The sequence below is a fragment of the Rhea pennata genome, chromosome 3 (assembly GCF_028389875.1).
Source record: "Rhea pennata isolate bPtePen1 chromosome 3, bPtePen1.pri, whole genome shotgun sequence".
NCBI classification, from domain to species: Eukaryota; Metazoa; Chordata; class Aves; order Rheiformes; family Rheidae; genus Rhea; species Rhea pennata.
In genome coordinates this window covers 117,751,648-117,774,385 of record NC_084665.1, presented here as the reverse complement: position 1 = coordinate 117,774,385, position 22,738 = coordinate 117,751,648, and the positions used below count along the sequence as shown (strand labels likewise).

Sequence of the window (22,738 nt, the reverse complement as noted above, 5' to 3'; positions counted from 1 at the left end):
ATCACAGAAGTAGGAATATAGGATCTGAAACTTCAAACCTTTTGTATTATATTTGCATTCTAATACTACGTATTCCCAGCACTCACTGCAACCAAAGCTACTGAGAACCTAATGAGCATCTTCCTGTGTGTAAAGACTACTGACACCTATAAGAATTGAACAACCAGGCCCAGAAGATGCCAAAACCATGTATTTGTTCAGGTAATTAGTTCTGCAAAAACAGATCTGTATCCGAGTGAGCTTTATTTACATAGTGAAAGAAAGGGATTTTGAAAAATGTGGAAAAACACTTCTGTCTTTGGTTACATTACAAACCCCTTTAAACAACTCCTCTTAAATCCAGATTAGTTTGAAACATAAATTCTATTGTGTTCCTGTCTTACTAATATGTGGGGGGGCACTATTTGAGACACACTGCTTTCTAATTAAACAAGATATAAAATATAAAATACGTCATTTTAACAGAATGCTAAACTGGGTACACAGAAGTGATTTATCTACTGAATTTACACCTTAGTATGAAGCATTCACAAGCTAAAAGAGTTATTGTAAGATTCAGTTGTGCCAAGTGTTTCCTAACACTCAGCTTTTAGGACTGACTAAGACAAAAAAAAAAAAAAAAAAAAAAAATGAAAAAAGAAAGAAAGAAAGAAAAGGAAAAAAAGAAAAGAAAGAAAAAAAGAAAAAGAGCCCCATTCTCTACTCACTTAAGAAGAGCGTTAGGTTACATGGTAGAAAGCTCCCCCCCCCCAAGCACAAAGGAGCCCATGAGACAAGGGCAGAGGCAGATGGGGGTAACACCCAGGTAATGTCCTGCCCTGAGTAGTCCCAGGCCCATCAGAGGAGAGCGCGCAGCCCATCCAAGGCTCATCTTCGCAAGCACAGCAGAGCGCAGAGGCACAAGGACATGGGGAGAACCCCAATTACCTCCTCACAGGAACAGACAACCTGTCCGACCACTCCAGGGCTGTCCCACTGATGGACCTTTCTCCTGGTCAGCCAGGAAGGGGAAGGATAAGGGCCACTGGCGCTGTTCGTGTTTGCCTGAGGGTGGAGAGTGTCTGTCTATCTGCGCTGATCTGCATGGCCAGACGTTTATACATATATATATATATACACATATGCACACATGTGTATATACATATACACACATATATACGTTGTGTGTTTGTGTGTGTGCCTACGGGGAATGCACTTTCAGCCCTGCTCCTGATGGGAGCTGGGGACATGGAGCTCAGCAGCCTCTCTCCATGGTCAGCCGGGTTTGGCCTCCTTACCTAACCACGGGCAGCAGGATTCAGCACTTCACTGCCCTCATGATCAACAGCCAAACTGTTTTCACAGCAGCATGATTTTCCCCAAAAATTCTTCAAGGACTGAAGCGACTCTGGATTAAGGTTAAGGAGTATTCAAAAATAAACCAACTCGATTTGTTGATGAATTTCTAGTGGATAAAATCTCTACTTCACTTTCCATTAAGATGAGAGCACTAACAATGTAAGCTAATATCACAAAAAGTAGCCAAGATCTAAGAATTCTTGGAGGAGGGAAGAGAGAATTCTGACCATAACAAAACCAAAACAAAATGATGAAAATACTAGGTTAAATCTCAGCTCCATTTACATCAGAACCGAGAAGCAACAACAACAAAAAAAAAACTTACAACTTTTACTCAGAAACAGACAAAGGAAGAACTTAGTGCTCAGCAAAACCTTAGCATGTTAGACTGACTTACTGTTGAGACAGCAATATAAACCCATATTGATTATGCAGATGATATTCTTATTAGTGCCTCTATGTAATTACTCTGTATAATAAATCCAGTAAGCAACAATTTACTGTTTTGTTTTGAGGGTGCTGTAATTCTAATGTCCACAATCAAGAGAGCAAACGGATCCTGCTTCAGAAGGCCATAATCTGGAACCTGCTACAATCATACTCTTAAGTGATTTTCAAATTAAGCCAAGAAGGCACAGAAAAATGTCAAGCAAACTGGGCAATGACGAGCTTTATGATCTGAAGAATTTCTTGTTTGACTTGCAGGAATCTCAATCTCTGAACCATGGGCAAGCACATTGATGTGCCAAGCACCATCCAAACTATTTGTGGCATATAAGCAAGTGACTAGAGCCCCAGGGTAAGGGTCCAGATGACAAACTCTATCAGCACAATACAGTCTCTGCTCAGGGGAGCCCTTTACCCACTCAATGGACTCTTTTACTCAAGGGCAAAACTGTGCCCAGCTGGAAACAAAGCTTTCCTGGAGTGCCCAAGCCCATGTCATGAACATCCTGTGTCATGAACATCATGTTCATGAACATGAACAACACAGAGCTACCACAAACTTCACAACTCTCTACTTGAAATGCAGCATTTACCTCTTTGATCTTGACTTTTGTAAACAAAAAGTATTCATACATAACATAATAAACTGCTAACTTTTCCAAAACACACACTTCTTGCCTGGAGAGGGGATAAGAAAGTAAGCAAACACATACCAGATGTTAGTTACTTGGTTGCTTTAATTGCTTCAGTTGTTTCAATGAGCTACTGGATAAGAACTCATATGGAATAGAAAACAAAATAAAATTGAAAAAAAAAATGCTGAGATGCTGCAAAGAAACCTCAAAAACATAAGTTCCAAATGTTAAGCTCGAGGGCTAAATAAAAGCTAATCATAAGGAAAGCTGTGAGAAGAGGATATAAACATCAGAATAAAATACAAAGCAACAGGATCCAACTCTTTCTGCTCCAATTTGGAGATGGTCTCCAGTCAGCGCCACTGCAGTCGTACATTGTTCCTGAGGTCACAGGCTCATTGTCCGGCTTGCAGAGGGGAGAGCAGATCACTGTGCTTCGAGCACGCTGTGAAATCCCTAAAGCTTACAAAAAGAAGCCACAGAGGCAAAGTTTGTATACATGGTCCTTTGACAGAGCTACGCCACAGAAGTCAAACACAGCTCAGAGTGCCGCGGTTTTCAGCATCTTCAGGAACAAGCTCCCGAAAGATTTTTGGTGGGGATGTGTATCCCCATTACTGCAAATTTAAACTTACAGTCAAAAAAGTTTCACTTTTCACTTCCTTAGATACTTTTTAAAGGTTCCTTATACAAAGTCCCCATATTCTGTGAGGTCCCACACCAAAAGCTTCAGCACATCTTTTTCAGTGTTGCAAATTTAGCCGTGGTAGTACCTCAGCTACTGGCAATCCCAAACTTGGACAGTTTCAGCTTCTGTTAGCATTAATCTGCCTGTGATTACACAGGCACAAAAGGAAAGGAACTGATTTACAGTTGGACAGACCATGCTGTGCTTTGCTACTTACAATGTTCAAACACAGTAAGACCTACAGATTTCCTATTAGTTTGTCCTGCAGCTATACAGTCTATAGCCTCACGTGCTGCTTGTTCCACAGTAGCACTTCATACATCTCTCAAGATTAAGAAAGCTTCACATTTCAGGGTACTTTACTCTAAGCTGAATGAATACAAAACAAAGAAGGACAAAATCCTGTCCAAGTCATGCTCACAGACTAAACAGTCTGTTTTCTTTGAAACAAATTATCCTCTAGCTCACATGGAAAGACAGGCAAATCTCTTTAATTCTAAAAAATTATTTATAGAGCTGAAGGATATTTTTTTCTGAATAATCTAGTGATCTTGGAGGATTTTGATTTTTGGGTTCCCAACTCAGAAAAATGAATTTAGAACAAATTCTTGGGCACCCAAATATCACCAGGCACTATATTTTGCTACCTGCTGATGCAGACAATCACTTAGGCTCCTAACTTCTGTTATTTTCCTGAGAGTTAGGTTCTTAAGAGATGTTGAAAATCACCCTAACTACAGAACACACTAGCTTTAGACATCTAAATACCTTTAAAAGGCTAAAATAAGGTCCTAACAAACTTAATCTCAGGATCAAAGTTCTCACTGGTTTTGGAAGTGTTTGAATTTGGAACCATTCAACACAAAGCGAATATAAAAGTACTGTGTACGCTTTAACACTTACTGAATGAATAACTACCAAGGGAACAATACATCTAAATGTAGATATAATTTACTTGATCAATCACAAAATTATGGATCTGGACTGAAATCTAGTTAGTATGACTTAAGTTACTGCTTGTCAGCCAAGCTGACATAACTGCTTGTGCACACAAAATTAAGCCTGAAAAAATACAAGGCAATATTCCTTGGTGCAAATCTCTTTCATTGTGATATAAGCTGTAATCATCAATTCTTTGTAATATTAGATACAGTAAGTTCACTATAAAATCATTTTACAAATGATCCATGGAGATAGAGCTTAACTTAAAAAGTCATCTAGCTCAAATAGCAAGGCCATCTGAAGAAACTATTCTGTGGTTATGGACATCCTGTGAGGCAAAGAGGATAAATTCATCAGCTAAATTATTTGCTCAGCTGTAATTTATTTTATATATTCCTTTGGCAGTGACCTCCATTATCCAGTATATTACATTAACTTGTTATAAAAATAATAGAATTATGCCACTACACTTCTCTTGAAATGGATTCAATAAAACATCCCAGAAGACCGTAGGTAAATAAAGTTTGGGTTGAAATCTCCAGGGCCAAATTCTATTCGGATGGTATTTCCATGCAGTCCTAGTTGGCCAAGTTCATCCCCAGTACAATTCTGTTGATGTCAACAGACTATCTCAGAAATTAAGTTTGAGCCAAATATTTATGTATCTTTGCAATAAAACAGACAGCAAAAAGGACAGAGAATCAGGACAGAGAATAGGACTGGAAACAACAGTAGCTGCTAGAAGCAGTGTTGGCAATAAGATATGAAATCATTTAAATATCTGTACCTGTGGAAAAAGTCTTCAAAAAAAATTTTCCTTTAAAAAAAATCACATCCTCCTTAAAAGGAAGGAATTGAAGAATGCAGAAATGGAACTTCTGTAGCACACATTGAAAGGATACAAGCAGAAAGAGAGAAATAAGCACCTCTAGTCCATAGTGCATACCACTGAGGAATATATTCTCAGGAGCGGTGAATCACCTGTTGAGAAGTCCATCTCTGCACTGACGAGAGAAGCAGCCTAGATGACTAGTGTCTAAGGCGTCTAACTTGCATATGGCTATAACTAGGTTAAAATTTCCCACTGAAAAATTGTGCTGATTTTCCTTATGAGGATGCTGGCAAGAATAAGGTACATCCTAGAGAGTGGCTATAAGCAATGCGCAAGGCAAAGCAATGTCAGCTGTAGCATCGATATGACAGAAGGTTCCTTCGGCACACAGTCTATGATCTGAATTGCCTTCTCTGAACAGCAGATCTATAGATACAATACCAACCAATTAATTGTCAGGATATCACCTTGCAGAATGACAAAAAAAAATTCCTAATTCCTGGAGATAACACATTTTATAACAAGGCTTGCATCCTGAAATGTTCACAGTGGCACTGTAGTTTGTATTCTGTTCAGATAAAATTAAAAGATCATTATCCACCTTAACTAAGTGGAATTGACAGATTAAAATATGTGTTTGCTTTAAAATCTCCCTGTAAATCTCTACTAATTAAGTAATAGTTACAATGCTGCAGTTACGACACCTATCAGCTTCCCCAGGCAGCAGAACACATTAAGCATTTCCTTGAGTTATATTGTCCCAATTACTGAACTTCACAGAAATGTTTAGGAAGATGAGCAGAACTCCAAGGCATTATTACAAACAGGACAGCATTGCTACAATTTCATGGGAAAAGATATTCTCTCTCTTCAGGTTAACTTTTTGACAATAACTTTGTTTGACAGATTATCTTAATAGCACCTAGATTCTATCAAGAGCACAATTTCAAAACAAGAAGTGCTATTTGAAGTGAATATTGCAATCTGTAGGTCAAAGGATCTCCGCAATGAGGACAGTTTCCAATTTCTTTCCATATATTAATGTTCTGTACCCCATTTTCCACTGAGCCCTGTTTTATTCACGTTCAACTCCTTCTCCAACAAGCACAATGAAAAAATATATATATATTGTTATGCTTATTGTGGTAATTTGTAGTAGCAGTAGTGGTCAAGAAGTTCTGATGTATAATCCCAGCATCAGACACTTTCCATAAAGGCAAAGTGGCATGGAATAAAGGTATGTCAGCATATTTCTTAAAAATAATCTTGAATTCTCATTTTGGTCATTGATTATGCTGGAGTCTATAGAGACCCTTCGTGCAACTGCGGCTCTGTTCTAGCAATAGAGGCAGTTTGGCTTTGAAAAGTTAATTCCTAAGCAACTAAAACAAGCAGATATCCAGACAGGGAAAGCAGTGCGCCTGAGGTTGCACAGCAGATCAGCTATACATGTATGAATGCAGCACGTATTCCCTGACCCTCACACCATGTGAGAGTACTCTACTCACAGTCTGCTCCCAGTGGATACTAAACAGTGTATGTGCACCCTGAGATACAGGACCAGGCCCTTGGGCCTAGAGCCAGCTGTCAAACGCAGTCTGCCAGACTAGCCCTACAGCAGACATCTCCAACGCTGTGATTTACAGCAGTCTCCACACAAACAGAAAGTATAGTCTCTAACTGAACGGAGTGGCAGGATGAGCAGTTTTTATAATGCATGATATTGCTAATATCCAACAAAACAACCCAGCGGGGCTGTTATTGAGCCTATGTGAGCTCATGTCTTCAAATATTTTCTCATAAAAAAGGCCATGATATTTAGCTAGAGTGAGAACTCTAGGTACTGCTCCTACATTCGCAGTGCAGTGCAGTTTCATGAGTTAGCAGCTGCACTGAGAGGGTATATGTTGACAGATGTGAGAAACTGCATAGTTTATTCAACCATTACACCCCCTCCAGACCTAACAGAAAGGGATGAACAATTGGACATGATATTTTTCCCTAACTGACAGGCTTATGTACCATTTAAGACTCTCTTGAGTTTTCCAGCAGTATTAATGGTTCACAAGGCTTTGCACAAAGGCAAATTACACCTGCAATGAACTGTTAAAACTCTTCCATATTATGGAAAGGTACATGGGCTTCGGTGAGACTCAGAAGATTCTTACTTCCTATAGAAGGGGACTATAAAGTTAAAGTTAAGGTTTAACTCACTGTCAGGAAGATAATCAAAAATTTCTATTCATTATTTCATTTCAGCTTTCCTGACTGCAAGTGATAATTAGCTAATTATTATTCTTTCTCATTTTGGAGTCTGAAGAAATGGCCTCCACTTCATGGGACAGATGACTCCTGACATTGCAGAATTGCCAAATATTTCTTCTCTTAGATCGTCTCTTCTCTCTTCTAATCGTTTGTTTTATTTTAGAGTAAGCTGTATTTCTAAAGCATACAAAAGACTAAACACAACAGTCCATTTCACTGGGTGACACAGTACCCACTTTACAAATGTATGCACCCTAGAAAGCAGTACTTTTCTACTCTATGCTGGGAAGAGATGCCTCTGAACATAAAACCTATGACTATATAATAGCACATTTTTGAAGAAAAACCTGTTATGACACAGCTGAAATCAGCTCTGCCTGTGCTAGCAATCACACCTTCACTAGCACTTAGCCACAGCACCAAAATTCCCCAAAGGGCAATTTAGCCACAGATGGCACTGAATTGGCTGCCCATAAATTTCCAATCCTTGTTAGTTTTATCCTGTAAAGCCTTGATTTTGGGATAAGCTGCTTCAGAACTCTCTTTTCTCTCCACATAATATTGTCATGGCTGTGTCTCAGTCACTTTATTTTTTTATTAATAAATGAAACAATTTCTGTTTTTAAATACTAGCAACTAAAAAAAATTAGGTCAGGAATGGACGTTGAAGAGTCATATAATTCAATTCCTCCCTTTTTTCAATGCAGGATCAGTTATTCCTAAACAAATTTCAACAGATGTTTATTTAATCTCCCATGATAAAGATTGTCCAGAGATGTTGTGGAATCCAGTGCGGTGCTTGAATATCCTTGTCCCCACAAAGTTGTTTTCCTAACATGTACTTCAACATCCTGCGCAACAGTTCAGGTCCATGAGTGCACATACTGAACGAGCAGATTGGGAATGGAGTCACTGACGATAGACAGTAGAAACAGGGTATCTCCAAATTCTCCTCAACAATTCAGTTTCTTCCTTTGCTATGTATCTAATTTTATCTGGCATTTTGGGCAGCTAGAGTTACATGTTTGTTTGTTTGTTTTTCCAGATGTTTTGAAGAAAGTATATAAATCTCAGCAATAATCAAAGTTTTTCTTAGGCAACAAGAACACAAGCAATTGTTTTTGTGGATATTTTAGATGAAATCTTCAACTGAAAAACTGTAAAAACCTTTTGTGTTTCAAGCATTTTTGTTTCTGTATAAGAAGCTGTCTTGTTCAAGGAAAAACTTTCTCTTGACCTACAGACACCTCTGAAATAGACTGTAGCTCTCACTAATGGAAGTCATGCAGTCTGCTTAGACCCGAAGATCATTTTCAAAGCATCCAAGCAATTTTCACAACATGTGAGAATGCACAACATGAGGCCACAAGTTAAGGGATACCATATGGAGACACCTGGAGAGGATATCTGCAAGAGGGGCATTTGTAACTGTAAAAACTTCTAGAAGTAAAATGAGTCGGATACAGTCTTCCAATATTTGAAGCAGCTGATCTGGAGCATTACAGATGAAGCCAGCTAGCTATGTCCATTGGGTACTATCTCAGAGTGGGAGAGAGATTGTAGAACTGTGTTACAGAAGCATGAGATGCAGGCCAGGCTCCGGAGACGTGAGGCAACTGTGCAAGTTCACCCATACTTCAGCCTCTAGAAGCCTCACGTTTCTTGGAGCATAGATTTTGAGGCTCACCACTCCTATACCAGACATCACTTTATTCCACCCCTCTCCTTGACTATCCAGGTAGAATCACAAAATAATTTGTGTTGAAAGGGTCCTTTGGAGGTCATTTTGTCCAACCTACAGCTCAAAGAAGGTCCAGGTAGAGGAGGCTGCTCAGGGTCAACCAAATTTTGAATGTGTTCAAAGATGGAATTTGCCCAAACTCTCTGGGCAACCTGGGCCAGTGTTTGGCTGCTCTCAAAGTGAAAAAGCTTTTCCTAATCAGAATTTCCTGTGTTCCCAGTTGATCCATTGGCTCTCATTTCGCACTGTGTATCTCTGAGAAGAGTTAGGCTCTGTCTTCTCTATATCCAACCCTAACGCAGTTGTAGACAGAAGATATCCTCGGAACCTTATCTTTTCTGGGCTGAATAAATGCATCTCTGTCAGCCTCTTGCTGCACACTGTGTGCTCCAGCTCCCTGACCATTTTGACAGTCCTTCACCGGATGCACTCCAGTATGTCCAGTGAGGAGCCCAGAACTGGACACAGTCCCCCAGCGGTACTAGGAGAAGGGGAACAATCACTTCCCTGGACCCGCTGGCTACCATTTTTCTCACACAGCCCAGGTTGTCGTGGCCTTTTTTGCAAGGGCACATTGCTGATTCATGTTCACCATGACGCCTACCAGGATGCCAGTGTCCTCTGCAGAGCTGCCTTCTGTACAGTCCAGCTTTCTAGCCTGTACTACTGCAGGGGTTATTGCAACCCAGATGGAGGATATTGCATTTTTTTTGTTGTTGTTGAAGTTTGAGAGATTACTGTCAGCCCATTCTTGGGGCTTTGGGATCCTTTTGAACATATTCCTCCAAGGTATTTATTACCTATCCCCTTTCTTACAAACTAGAGGTGTGTTCCCTGCATACTTTGGCTAGTACTTCCCTGAGTACTTGGCTGGCCCCACAAAGCACTTAGCAAAAAATTACATTTGCCAGAAAACGTATGAAGCAAGTACATGACAGCATAGGATTTAAAATTGCATCACTGCACCAGTGTTCAATTAAATATTCATAGAAATAGCTGAGGCATTATCCTTGTATGTAAGTGCAAAAGGAACAGCTAGCAAGTAAGTTTTTCACCAAATAAACTTAAGTCTTATCAGTGTGATTTATCTCAGCATCTATCAGTATTATTATCCATCATCTTTTTAGGAAGTGTTGAGTAGCTACTAACACCTGGATTTAGAATAATACTGCACATTGGCATAACTTGTGAGGTGAATGGGCTGGATTTGGGTAATATTAAACAGGTATTTGCACAGTCTATAATAATATACCTACTTACTTGACCCAGGACTCAATGTCTAATCCTTTGAAGTTACTGAGAGGTAACTTTGACTATTGCCTTCAGTGACATAAAGTTTGGGATACAGCATAAAAGCAAACCAAACTAAAAATTAGAAGGAATTTCAGAAGCCAGAAACAGCCTTTCCCTTTCTTCCTTTTCCCACCTCAGTAGGGGCCAGACTCTTCTCCATGGTGACCAGTGGCAGGACAAGAGGCAACAGGCACAAACTGAAACACAGAAAATCCATCTGAACATAAGGAAAAACTTCTTCACTGTGAGGATTATAGAGCACTGGAGCAGGCTGCCCAGAGAAGCTGCAGAGTCTCCATCCTTAGAGATATTCAAAAGCCATCTGGATGTGGTACTGGGCAACCTACTCTAGGTGATCCTGCTTGAACAGGGTGGGGGCTGGACAAGAGGACCTCTAAAGATCCCTTCCAACCTCAACCATTCTACATTTCTGCGAAATGTTCACAGCAGAAATATGAGGGCAATCTTTGATCCATAGATGGCTGGGTAAAATCCTAATCCCACAAAACTGGCAGATGTATTGCTGAAGACTTTAATAGGACTAGGGTTTTCCCAGGTTTTTGTCCAGACTGAACTTCAGCTATACAGATTATAAACTTCCACAAAAAGCCCCAAGAATTTCGGAGGGACTCCATGATGTGGAAGCAGTTTATACAGACAGATCCAGACAGAGATCTGAAAACCTGACCACTAGAAGGAGAAAACCCACCCACCAAAAGCAGAAAATTGTTTTACCAGTTTCTAAGTTAAGTTTATTTGGCGTTGAGCACAGTTATGTTCGTACCTCAGCACCTATATTCATGAGGATGAGAGCACACAATCCTTAATGAGATCAATACTTTCCAAGCCTCAGTTTGAGGCTTGATTAAGCATAGATTTCAGAGACTCTCCTTAGCATTAAAGAAAGGAATAACTCCAAAGACAGAGTTAGTTTTAGTTAAGTACACCCAGTATATCTGAAGAAACTAATTTAAGAACAATACATATTTGTTTTAAGATTCTGGTTTCCCTTTATAAGCAGCTATTTAAAGGAAAGTATCAATGAATGCCACTTCAAACAAATCTAGTTTGGCTTTAACCTGCAGAGTTCACCTAGAATTCACTGGGAGGAAGCAGACAACACCTGAAATGACATTTCTTTTGGTCTACATTTGAATGAAATGTTTTAGTGTGTCCTCAGTAAAACCTTAGAGAGACAAATGATGCTAGAATGAAGGCAGTGCTACAAGTTTCAAAGGGAGCAGCCAGCATCCAAGGGTGCATCACAGCAGGACACCGCAGAACGATTCTGCCTGCAGGAAACTAAGAGGTGCAAAGGCTTCTTCTTGCTTTATTTGTGCAGCAGTTTCCCACAAGCCCCAGAGGCCCTTAAGTTATTTAAAGTTCAGTCTTTACATCTGAATATTTAAACAGTTGATACCAGTTGAAATCACTAAGATTTATTACTAAGAGACAAATGCCTGAATGCCTCTGAAGATCCAAGTCTTAGCTCAATAGCCAGCAACTGCCAGAGATGCCAACTGGGATTCAATGCAAAAGTTTCAGATCAAGTTGGACATACAAACAAAACCAGTCACTTTAAAGTTACATGGGACTTCTTGTATTTTCGGAATAAACTTATGTCTAAGTATTTCCTTGAAGTAGAGCTTTTGCTCAGCTGCAAGGACATCTGACAGCTTAGGAAGACAGAAACACATCCTCTGCCTCCAGTACTTGCAAAAAGTCCTGGAAAAGCTGACTTCAAGGACAGAACTTGGACAGAGCACCCCAAATAGGAATGAGCACTTTGCAGTAAGGGTTTAGAGTTTCAGCTCTCCTCATTTTTAAGCTTCACAGGTTTTAAATTGACCTACAACACTTCTCATTTGAATGCTAAATAAACTGTGTGACCCAAAGGGCTGCTTGTCCTCAGTTTCATGCTTAGAGTCTACCATCCTAACAAATTAATCAAAATTTGAAGGAGGAAAAACTCTTTGCCTGACATAACACACAGTATACAGAAAACGATAAGACCAAGTCGCAACTCCCTGAAAAGAACAGTTTACAAAAAATGTTGAGGCTATAAATACCACTGGTGTTTCCGTACTACTGGTCACTGAGCTAAAATACCAGCAAGGACCCACACTATACACTTAGCTCAATTTTTTACCAGTTTCTTGGGTAAATTACAACCAGCAGCATTGATCCATGTCGACTGTCCTTTCCAGTGCAAACACTGCTTATCTTAAGGACAGGGAGGCATACAGAGCTTCTAAGCTTAAGAAAAATATACAGAGTAGAATCCTTCTGTGTCCAGTTTATTCAGGGAAAAGATACCTGCCACAAAAATATTAAGCTGGAATCATCATTCAGTGCTCGTCACCAGCTGGAGCTAAAACATGGAAGACCGACTTAAAAATGTGCTGCAGCAATGACTTGTTTATTTTCAAAATCAAAACCTAACTTACGGCCCTGTTTGTTCTTCTTCTTTCAACTGGCAATAAACAAAGTTTATAAAATTACAAAGCAGCTTTGGAATTGTAATCCAGTTAAATCAGCAGTTAAAGTGATTCAGATAACTGAAGAATTTTAATTAAAAAAAAAAGGAGAGAAAAAAGATATAATAAAACCTTCAATAAAAAGAATTCTTCTTTGGGATAGATCCAATTTCCCCCCCTTAAACATACTGATGACAATAATCGTATACTGCACTTTTACCATTATATCTTACAAACTTTTTAATTCAACTCTTCTCCTAGAAAAGTCAAGAGCAAGAATCTCATTGTTGTGTGCAGTGTTTTCTCCCAGTATTAGGGAGGTTTCTGAGCTGATGTCTCCACAGCAGTTAATACTATGAGAAGTAGCATTAGCTCTTGCCAGCTTGAGGAATGGAGGAAGCGAAGAACCATCACGCCATCAGAAGAGCTATGCCTCCAGTTTTTATCAAACTATCCAGGACATCTCTTACCTCCTCCATGCAAATCAAAGCTGTTCAAAGAATTTCCCCAAGTTGGTTTTCTGTCTCCCAAAGGTAACTTGCTTCTTATTGCCTCAACAGAAGCAATCAGATTGCTAGACTCAGAGAAAAACAACAAAGCACCAAGACATTTAAGATGCTACCTATATGGGGGCAGTGAATTGCCAATACAAAGTTTTACAAGCCTATTATACACACGACGCTCTTTGTCCATCAGCCCCCTAGCACTTTATTAATTTTAATTTAAAACTAAGCCATTAACATGAGGCAAATGCCTTCAGCTCTGTACTTTGGAAACAGAACCTGAGACATGAGAAGTGACTTGTTCAAGGTCACATTGCAGATCACCATGTTCTACTTCCACATTTCCAAACCCATAAAGCCCCTGCCTTTGTTTTTCTTTTATCTGAGAAGTGAAAAAGGAAAGGGGCCAGCAACCCTCTGCACAGGCTGAGCTCTGACACTGTCATTAGAATTACATTGAACTAGAATGATAAATATGTACAAGAATTAAACATTTTTTAAGATATCAATTGGCATCTAAATTGTTTGAGTAGATGAAAAAAGAAGAGAAATGTACCAAAGAGGAAGAAAAAAAGAAGTAAATTTCTCTCTGGGTCAGATAATAGATAACCTGTCCTCACTAAACCAGCTATGCACTGCTTTGTCCATGTGCCCTTCATAGGTTTTTACTGAAAGCCTAGTAAGACAAAAACATTCCCAAAAAAGGGAAAGAAAGGAGAAGTCAATTTATTAGTTTTTCCCCCTATGACACTCCAGCTGTCCTAGGACAGAGCGCACACAGCTCCAGCAGAGCGCATGCACTCATGCCTCGCCAGCACAACCCTTCGCAGGGCACGAGAGTGGACATGCCAGAGGCAAAAGGTATGTAACGCTGCCTGATTGCCATCATCAGTTCTATAATTCCTGCTGGATCCAGAGGCCAGGCAGCTCTCTCTGTCCAAGTTCAATCTTTAAGATATAAATCTACCTGGAAGAGATGGCAACAGACCTACAGTATACTTCCAGGGACAGGAAGGCAAAATTTTAAGTAGGATAAGGCAGTGCAGGGTGAAGAGGGAGCAGGTAAGTGGGAAAGCCTTGTGGCTTATCCTTACCTGTGGATAAAGGGCTGGAGAACAGAAAATTATAGCAAAGGTTGAGGACATTGAGAATACATAGCAGGATAGAAATCAGTTAGGGAAACAGAGAAGCTATAGAAAACAAAAGGGAAGCATAATGCTGGAAAGAAGAATCCACAGCAGAGTGCACAGCAGAACATAGGAGAGCAAAAGCAAAGGAAAAAACAAGTCCTACTTTACCAAATCTTGACCTAGAGGCACAAAAATGATAGATGCTTTCTACCATCCTTCACACCAATGTTACCAACAATTTAGTCACACCATGCTTACTCTAGACTTACTACAGCTCCTTGCAGAATAATGCATCAAGTCCAGTGTCTCAGGCTTTATCTGTAACACTGCAAATGGTCTGGATCCAGAGTAAACAGAAAGCTCCAGAATAAGAATTACGGTCACAATGGGAACAGAAGGAATAAAGCTCTTCCTTGCAGAAGACAAATTCCACTTTAAAACAAGATCATAAATCTGGAATGAACTCCTTCAGAAACTACGGATCAACATCATCTTCCTTTCCAAGCAAGATATATAAAGTCCTCTCTTCCACAACAGAACAGAAAACAAAACAAAACCAGACTATTACAAACAACTGTCACATACAGAATCTTCCTTCTCTGAAAAGGTGAGAAAGAAAAGATATAGACTAGAACAGATGCAAATACAATGGAAAGTAGAGTATAAAGGGAAGAAATATCAGTAGAATATGGAAAAATAAAAGGGATCAGAAGGAAATGCAACATAGCAAAGAATAAATGGTAAAGAACAGAAGCAAACTGGGAGCATCCTTGGAGCAGATATTCACCTGGCATTAACTAGTGCAGAACCATTGAATTTAACAGGTTAGAGACAGTTTCTATCAGCCGTGCACTTGGTCCTCTACACAGAACTAAACAATGGCAATCAGGCAATCAGGCAATGGCTTGTCTGGTTTCTGAGGGTGTTTTTTTCTCACCTTGGAAAGAAGCAGCACAGGAAAAAGTAAGATGATCCCATAAATTAAAAAGCAAAAAAACAAATTCTAGAAAATTTGTTTTCCTGCCTCCTGACAAAGGGTAAGCTAAACAGAAAAAATGGATGGAGAGCAAGAAAGATAAACAAAGAGATGGGGTAAAGGCAATATAAGAAGAAAATATCCACGGGTTAGTGGAATACATTTCATTTATTCATAAGCTCTGTTTTATTATGTGTCCTTGGCAGGCATCCCATAACTGAAAATTTGCAAAGAAGGGAATGATGCAAGTTTAGAGACTCGAACCTTGTTTCTGGTCATTAGCCTTGGGCAGGTCTTTTTAATGTACATGCCGCAGTAGGAAGTAAACAAGTTCTTGAAACCAAGAGGCCTTGGTCAGGATGCATACATCAAACAAACAGACTTAATCGAGCAGGATTCCAGAGGAGAAAAGGCAACACATGAGTGTGGCCAAGATCATCTTTAAAGTAACCAACAGAAAGGCCAGACTGTTAGGAAAGGTATTGGCCAGCAGGCTATAGTTTGCTTCTCACTCAGACCCTGGTTGAGCCAGATGCCACAAAACACTTGCATTTCACATATGCTCCTTGCTAACCCACACTTATTTTTACCTGAGACTGCCCAAATATGTGAGGCTCAGCTCACTCAAGAGGAGGGATGCAAACAACATCCAACCACTGGAGCGGTGACGGCAGTGAAGGTCAGCCACGGAAGGAAGCAGGAGACACATCCAAGGCTAGCTTCACTGGGGAGCTCAGTCCAGTGCCTTGGGCAGAAGCACCTGGCTGAACCTCTTCTCCTGCTAGGTAGCCTAAGGGGCCTCTTGCAGTCCAGCTCCATCACCACTCAACCATTTTATGCAGAGGCTGAAACTAGCCCATTGTCTTGGCATTGAGTATTAATGGTTGACCTTACTTTGCCTTTAGCTGTAATTTCACAATAAAGGTGATAGTGGTGACTTAATCCTGATCTACCATCTGTTAAGGTTTGAGGTGGTTTTAGTCTTCTTGCCTCGGGAAATCTGCTAAGTTCCAGAAAGGGTGAGAAAACAAATGATTCTCTTTTAGGACCTCTCTGTGTGTACAAAGAATATTTTAGGAAAGTGTCTGACTGTGTTTGTCTCTGAAATAACTCTAGGGATTGTGCCAGCATTTGCATCAATATAATCAAAAACCTCTAATCCTTTTTCCATTGCCCACACTCACATATAGGAAGTTGAAGGGCTGCTACTATTTCTGTGGGTTGGCTTAGTGCTAACTGAGGCTGATAACACCACATATACTTTTAGATACAGGCATTCAAAGAAGGAACATTTGCTTCTCTTTGAAAACAATTTTAATGTCCTCTACTATAAACCCATATAAGTTTTGCTTATTTTAAGATCAACTTAAACAAGCCTTTTCAGTCCGTATAAAGAAGGTCTAACAGAAAAAGCAGTACTGGAACTTAGGAAAGGATGCTCTTTCTGGACCTTTGCCATTCTTCCCATTTCTACAAAACAAAAAATGGAAATAATGACACTGCATCTATTTATTAAAAAAAATAAATGCTTTGAAATCTCCAGGTAACAAGCACCATATACAAGCCAGGTATGATTACTGTCAGTTAAAGTTCTTTGTTCATTATTTAGCTACCTACATACAAACCACATGCACAATTTCACCTATCTACAGTGCTGTCTCAGTAGAAGTTTAGATACAGAATCCAAGAAGCTTCTTCCTTATTAGCCAGTTGTCTTTCATCTCCCTGAAGTACTACCTTTCTGAGCAATGAAATCTAGAAAAGTAGAAGGAAAGGAGGAGTGCATGCAACTCACACACACACACACACACACACAAAAGCCCCATTTCCTCACAAATGATTACTAGTTTCCATACTGTTGCAAGAGGCAGCTTCCCCCCAGCAGCAGATATTAAACGCACCCAGCAATGTTGAAAAGCCACTTCAGTTTCCTGCTGAGTTTAGGATACGCGCACTGATCATTTCCTGTCAAAACTGGGGATGATTTAACCATAACCACCTCCTAGCCCAGGACCTTCTCAAGGTATCACAAATCAGACACCTGGAATGTGACATGCACGCTGCCCCCCAAAATCCCGGCTCATGTACAGCGTAGTCTCTGCACGCCTAGGAGGTTAGTCTGAATAACTTATGCCATCTATTGGCCTAGACTAGCGACAGATGCTCTGATGGGAACTTTAATTCTGGGAAAGAGACTGTGTTAAAAGGGATCTGTTGGTAGATCTGTAAATTCTGCTAATGGAATCAATATACTGCTGCTGCTCTGATCTTGAGGTGCATCTTCCCCAGCAGATACTCTGCTTCCGAGTTCGCTCCCAGAATAACCAGCAGTTGTGCTCTGCATAAGGCTAAGAGAAATAATATTGACATAGGACTGTTTTAGACTGCAAGAAAATCCAGAAAATGACTACTGAGGATTTTCACAGTCTTACAGAGCACGTAAGAGAAGTTTTTATTATAGAAAGAGAAAAACCCTTTAAAATCCACCTTGATCTAAAATAAGGGAAACTGTCTCCAACTTAGCAAGTCTGCTTTAAATCTGCCACGCAGAGAGAGGAGACTTTTCTCACAATTCCTTAGCTATTCCGGCCACTGCAGCGATCGGCGGCTGCTTAAACCTAGTTTACTTCTGACCTAAGCCTGTTTCTAAGAGGCACGGCAGGGCCCCGCCGTCCACTCACGGGCACCTCGCCTGATCCGCTCCGCGCAGGCCGCTGCACAGAGCGGCCCCGGCCGCGGCCCCTCCGCGGGGCGCCCCCCGGCCCGACGGGCGCCCCTCGGCCCGACACGCGCCCGGCTCGGCGCACACGGCCGCAAGCGGGACCGAGCGGAGGCGGCGGCGCCGCGCATCGCCGCGCCCCACCGCGGCCGCGCAGCCGCCCCTGCGCGCCCGCCCGCCCCTGCGCACGGGGGCAGCGCGCAGGGGGCGCGCCGCGCGGCCGGGACCCCGCGCCGCTCCGCGCCGGCGGCGCTGCCTACCTAGAGCCCGGCGCCGCCCGCCTGCGCCAGGCACCGCGGGCGCGGCGCGGCGCGCAGGGCGAGGCGGGAGGGGCGGGCGCAGGCCGGTCCCCACCCCGGCCGCCCGGCACCGCCGCCCCGGCTCCGCGCTCGCCGCTCCGCCGCTCCGCGCTCCCGTCCCGGCGCCGCCACCTCCCCGGCGGCGCCGCCGCCGCCTCCGCCCCTGGCCACGCTGCAGCCGTCCCGGAGGGTTCCCGCACATCGCTCCGGCGATCTCGCTCCGCGTCCAGGGGGTCCCGCTCCGTCCCCGACGGGGCCCGCTCCGTGCCCAGGGGTCCCGCACCACCCCTGAGGGCTCCCGCTCTGCGCCCGGGGGTCCCGCTGCGCGCCCAGGGGCTCCTGCTCTTTCCTCGGGGATCCTGCTGCTTCCTCGGGGATCCCGCTCCTTCCTCGGGGATCCCGCTCCGCGCCCGCGGGTCCCGCTCCGCGCCGGACACCATCCCCGGGCAGGCTGCCGAGCTGACCCGAGCTCTCCCAGCCCCTAGCTGCCTACCGGGAGTTCCCCGTCCCCGGTGCGACCGGGAGGCCGAGGCAGCCCCCAGGGGAGCGGCCGGAGGGGGCAGAAAGGCTGCCGGTGCCGCGGCGGCGGCTCCCGCGGCGCGGTGCGGGGCTCCCGCGGCGGCGGCGGCTCCCGCCGCTCGGCTTTTACCTTCCTGCTGCGGTTCCTGGCGCCGGTGCCAAGTACCACACGGGTCGTGACAGTACCGAGGGGACTGATCTGCTCCTGATTCACTACTGCCGGTTTGCTGAAGTAGCAAACACACGGCGTCGTGAGCAGCCCGCGTGGGGTGAAATGCGGCGGGTGCCCCCTCGCCGACGGAGCGACGCAATTTCTGCTCAGTGTTACGCCCCAGAGCAGTTGTCTGTATCCTCATACATCAACCGAAGGCGGGGGGAAGCGGGAAGTTTGGCTCCCTCCCATTACAAAATTGCAGTCACGCGGCCCCTTGGGAATGGAATATTTTGGCACTTCTGATTGTATCGTCATGAAAATTGCCAAGGAGGAATGTGGAGGATTATTCTTTCGCTGAAAAGTTTGATGTAAAGAATTTTTTTTTATTCCTTTTGCAAACTTTTCCAAATTTTAATTGAAAAACATCTGAACTATTAACGCATAATTATTTTGCAGAATTTAGAAAAAGATCGATTTCCTCATAGCTTTTTCTTCCATTTTTTCCAAAATTCTCCTCTGCATTTTTTCCTCTCAGTTGCAAAGACTGAGGGAATCCTAAGAAAATATATTTTTCTCTGATTACGTTTTCTATATTCCCTTAAGTTATTTTGCTGTGCAGAAAGGGTTCTTTTTCTTCCATCTCACAGTATATGGTTGCCCTAATAAAAAGTTGTTTATCATTTTCCTGTTTCATTAATCGCAGAAATTTTAATCACTGCAGAATATGATTGTATTTCATGAACCCTTCCATTTTATGCACAGCAATCTTCATTTCTGCTACATGTATTTTTTGAAAAACATAATTAAACGGAAGTATGCTAAGATCAAAAGTAATGACCTGCACAGAATGACATTTAGTTATAGAAAGTTTGCAGTAATGCAGTGCTTCCTACTACTAAATAAGGAGTGACAATCTCAGAACTATTTGAATACAGAAATGTGAACAGAATACTTCCTGAACACAAATGAGGTCATCTTAGTGGGTCATTTGGAGAACTCAGCATAAAATCTCAAAGATCTTGCAGAAATATCATCTCTGACTTTGGAAATGATACTGCAGCACAGCAGCCCATCAGACGGTTACACAACCTAAGCCATCACAGGCAGGAATGTGAGCCCACTGGAAAGCACCAGGAAGGTGAGCAGCATTTCACTAATCAGTGAACATGCATTTTGTAACACATACTGAGATTTACAGGGGCAAAGGATGAAATAGGCTCATTACTCAGGTCTAGAAGCCTGGTGCTTGTCCACTGGATATCTCCCATGCACCTACTCTGCAAGCTGTGGAGAACAGAAACATGCTGTCTTGGCATCTCACTGTGCCAGTCAAGATGCAACTGCATTACAGTATCTTTCAGCTCCTTCCATCGGCATACTCTGGCATTGCTCTTTTCTGTAGAAAAGACCCAGTCCCTTGGGGACAACAACACTTAGAAATATCAGTTGTCTCGTCCCAGTGTTCTATAGACTTTTCTTTCTTTTCATTTTTTTCATCAAGAAATATTACAAGATGTAAGAGCTGCATTTATTTTTGTATTTGATGTGTCATGGCTTCTTTCCACATAAGCAGTGTTTGAGCACTGAGCTGACTGCAGGAGCATCTTCCCTTACAAAGCAATTTTTCATGTGCTTCCCCTAAAATAGAGCAGCTCCCCTGAGCTGTGATCAAATTGTTATATGGAGGGCTGACTGGCAGGTTTTTGCATCTTCATTTGAAAACATGCCCTGAAGTTCACTTGACTCCTTCATCTGGAAAAGGAGAGAGGTCATTTCTAGTTTTCTGGTGCAGGAAAACTTACGGGCAGCTGTTTGGAGTGGGCATGAGCTTAGCTGCTAACAATGGAGAAAATATACGGAGGAAAATTTAGGTTACAAGATGATCATATTTGTTGCACTAAATAAGTTTATAATATTGCAAAGTGATGTTAAGTGTTGCCCACTGGCATAAAAGGATTGTGTAATGAAGACTCTTAAGGATCAGTGGCATATATGAAGCCAGCCCACAGTATCTTGTGCCCTATCAAAGGTCAGATTGACCAGAAATATCTGTATTCTGAAACAAATGATTCCTAGAGCATCCAGATTAGTTTTTACAAACTCCCTCAAAATTGCTAGTAATAAACTAACTCAGGCAAAACTGTTGTCTTAAATGCTTCTTAAGATAAGAGGACTTTAGTGATTCTATATTCTAAATTCTGGAAGTTTGCACTAGCTAGTGAACATGTGGCTACATTGGAAGGGATCGTGACTCCCCTAAAATGGCTTGTATCTTCTTTATGGCTCTCTAAAGTATTCACTGAGCCTATGCAAAGTAAAGCTGCCACTGGCTAACTGGCTAATCTAAACTGGAACGACAATGCCCTGAGCACTGTCATGCATGAGTTTGTTAAGTTTGTGTAATGTTGCCGTCCCTGGGGACTTGCTGTTTTTTCCCCTATTTGTTTTCTTCTCTGAATTGCTTTCATTCAACCAAATTCTGTCAGCAGTTACACCAGGGGGACCCTATTACAAGCAAATAGACTCAATGTTCTTCCTTCACAAACACTGGCAATTTAAACTGCACAGCTGTGGGACAAAGTGGGAATAACTCTGCCTTAGATACTTCTTCTCAGAAGCAAAAAGGAACTGGAGTGGCAATTCCTCTGTCAGCGAAAGCTGATCTGGTCTGCTATGTCCACTACAATCCCACCCACTCGACCCTCGCCTGCAAGGGAGTGCACAGAGCAGAGCCCACAATGCCACTTCCAGTCCCTGCATCTCTTGCTGATGTGTCTATCTGCAGCCACCACATCAACGAACACAGCAAATCAGCACTCACTGCTCAGGCACCTGGAAAATTACAGCTTTTCACTCTGCTGTTGACTTATATGTTTCTGAGAGTAGAAACTTGGGTTTCGTTTGCACCCTGGCTGGACACAAATTGTTTGATTCAATTGAGCTTTGGATGTGGTTTTCCATATATCCACAGAGAATCTGTCCCCTCTCACCTGTGGGTCAGAAAAACAAAGTCACAGCAATTTGTTTTTACACTGTCACAAGTGAGAGGCAGGATAGAACGACAGTATTTCTGCACTTGAATTTGTGTGCCCACTTTGGGACTGTCTATCTCCTTTGGCTTAAGTCGATCAGAGTAAACGTACAACTTCTGTCATTAAGTTCAAGAAGACAAACTGTCTTTGTTAGTAACAAAGTTCTATTGCTATTTAGCTTAAGAAAATAGTTTGATATGATGCCACGTAGCACCTTTGGTTCGCTAAGTAGAGTATCTTCAAAGATAAAGAAGCGTTTATTAACCACAAAGAGTTGCCGTGGCTTTGTAAAGCACCATGATTCAGTAACTCGAGGAAACAGTACATCTGCCACTGAACCAGGAACAGAACTTAGGGTTCCAGAGTTTGTTTGACTTATTTTTCAGTCTTGAGTTTGGTGGGAAAGTGTGAGTAGCCAGACGATAACACTGCTAGTATTTGAGTTTGAACTCGAATTCATAATTGAAGGAATATGCAAATCACAGCAGATCTTTATTCAATCATCAGGAAAAAAATTTCCGTGCCAGCTACTCCCTGGTTACTGAGCTATTGACACTTTTTGTAGGAAGAGAAGGTAAATGTGCATGTGCATTAGGTATATGCCATTTTGGGAAGGTATATTTTACATTTGTTCTGAAATATGTTATTTATTGCAGAAGCTTGTAAAATAGGTGGTGAAGGACTGCAAGTTATTGAATAGTGACTGATACTGGAAGTTCCTGATGCTTTCTCTAACTCATACTAATCT

At 42.0% G+C, this 22,738-nt stretch overlaps 1 protein-coding gene across 1 annotated transcript in view; it reads right to left on the bottom strand.

Annotated features, from left to right (window-relative positions):
- KCNS3 (potassium voltage-gated channel modifier subfamily S member 3) overlaps positions 1 to 19,111 on the bottom strand; it is a 44,295-nt gene extending 25,184 nt beyond the window's left edge. The window contains exon 1 of the mRNA XM_062573161.1: positions 18,935 to 19,111. The gene's annotated coding sequence lies outside the window, so the exon portion shown is untranslated. The remainder of the gene's footprint in view (positions 1 to 18,934) is intronic.
- Between the last annotated feature and the right edge of the window lie 3,627 nt (positions 19,112 to 22,738).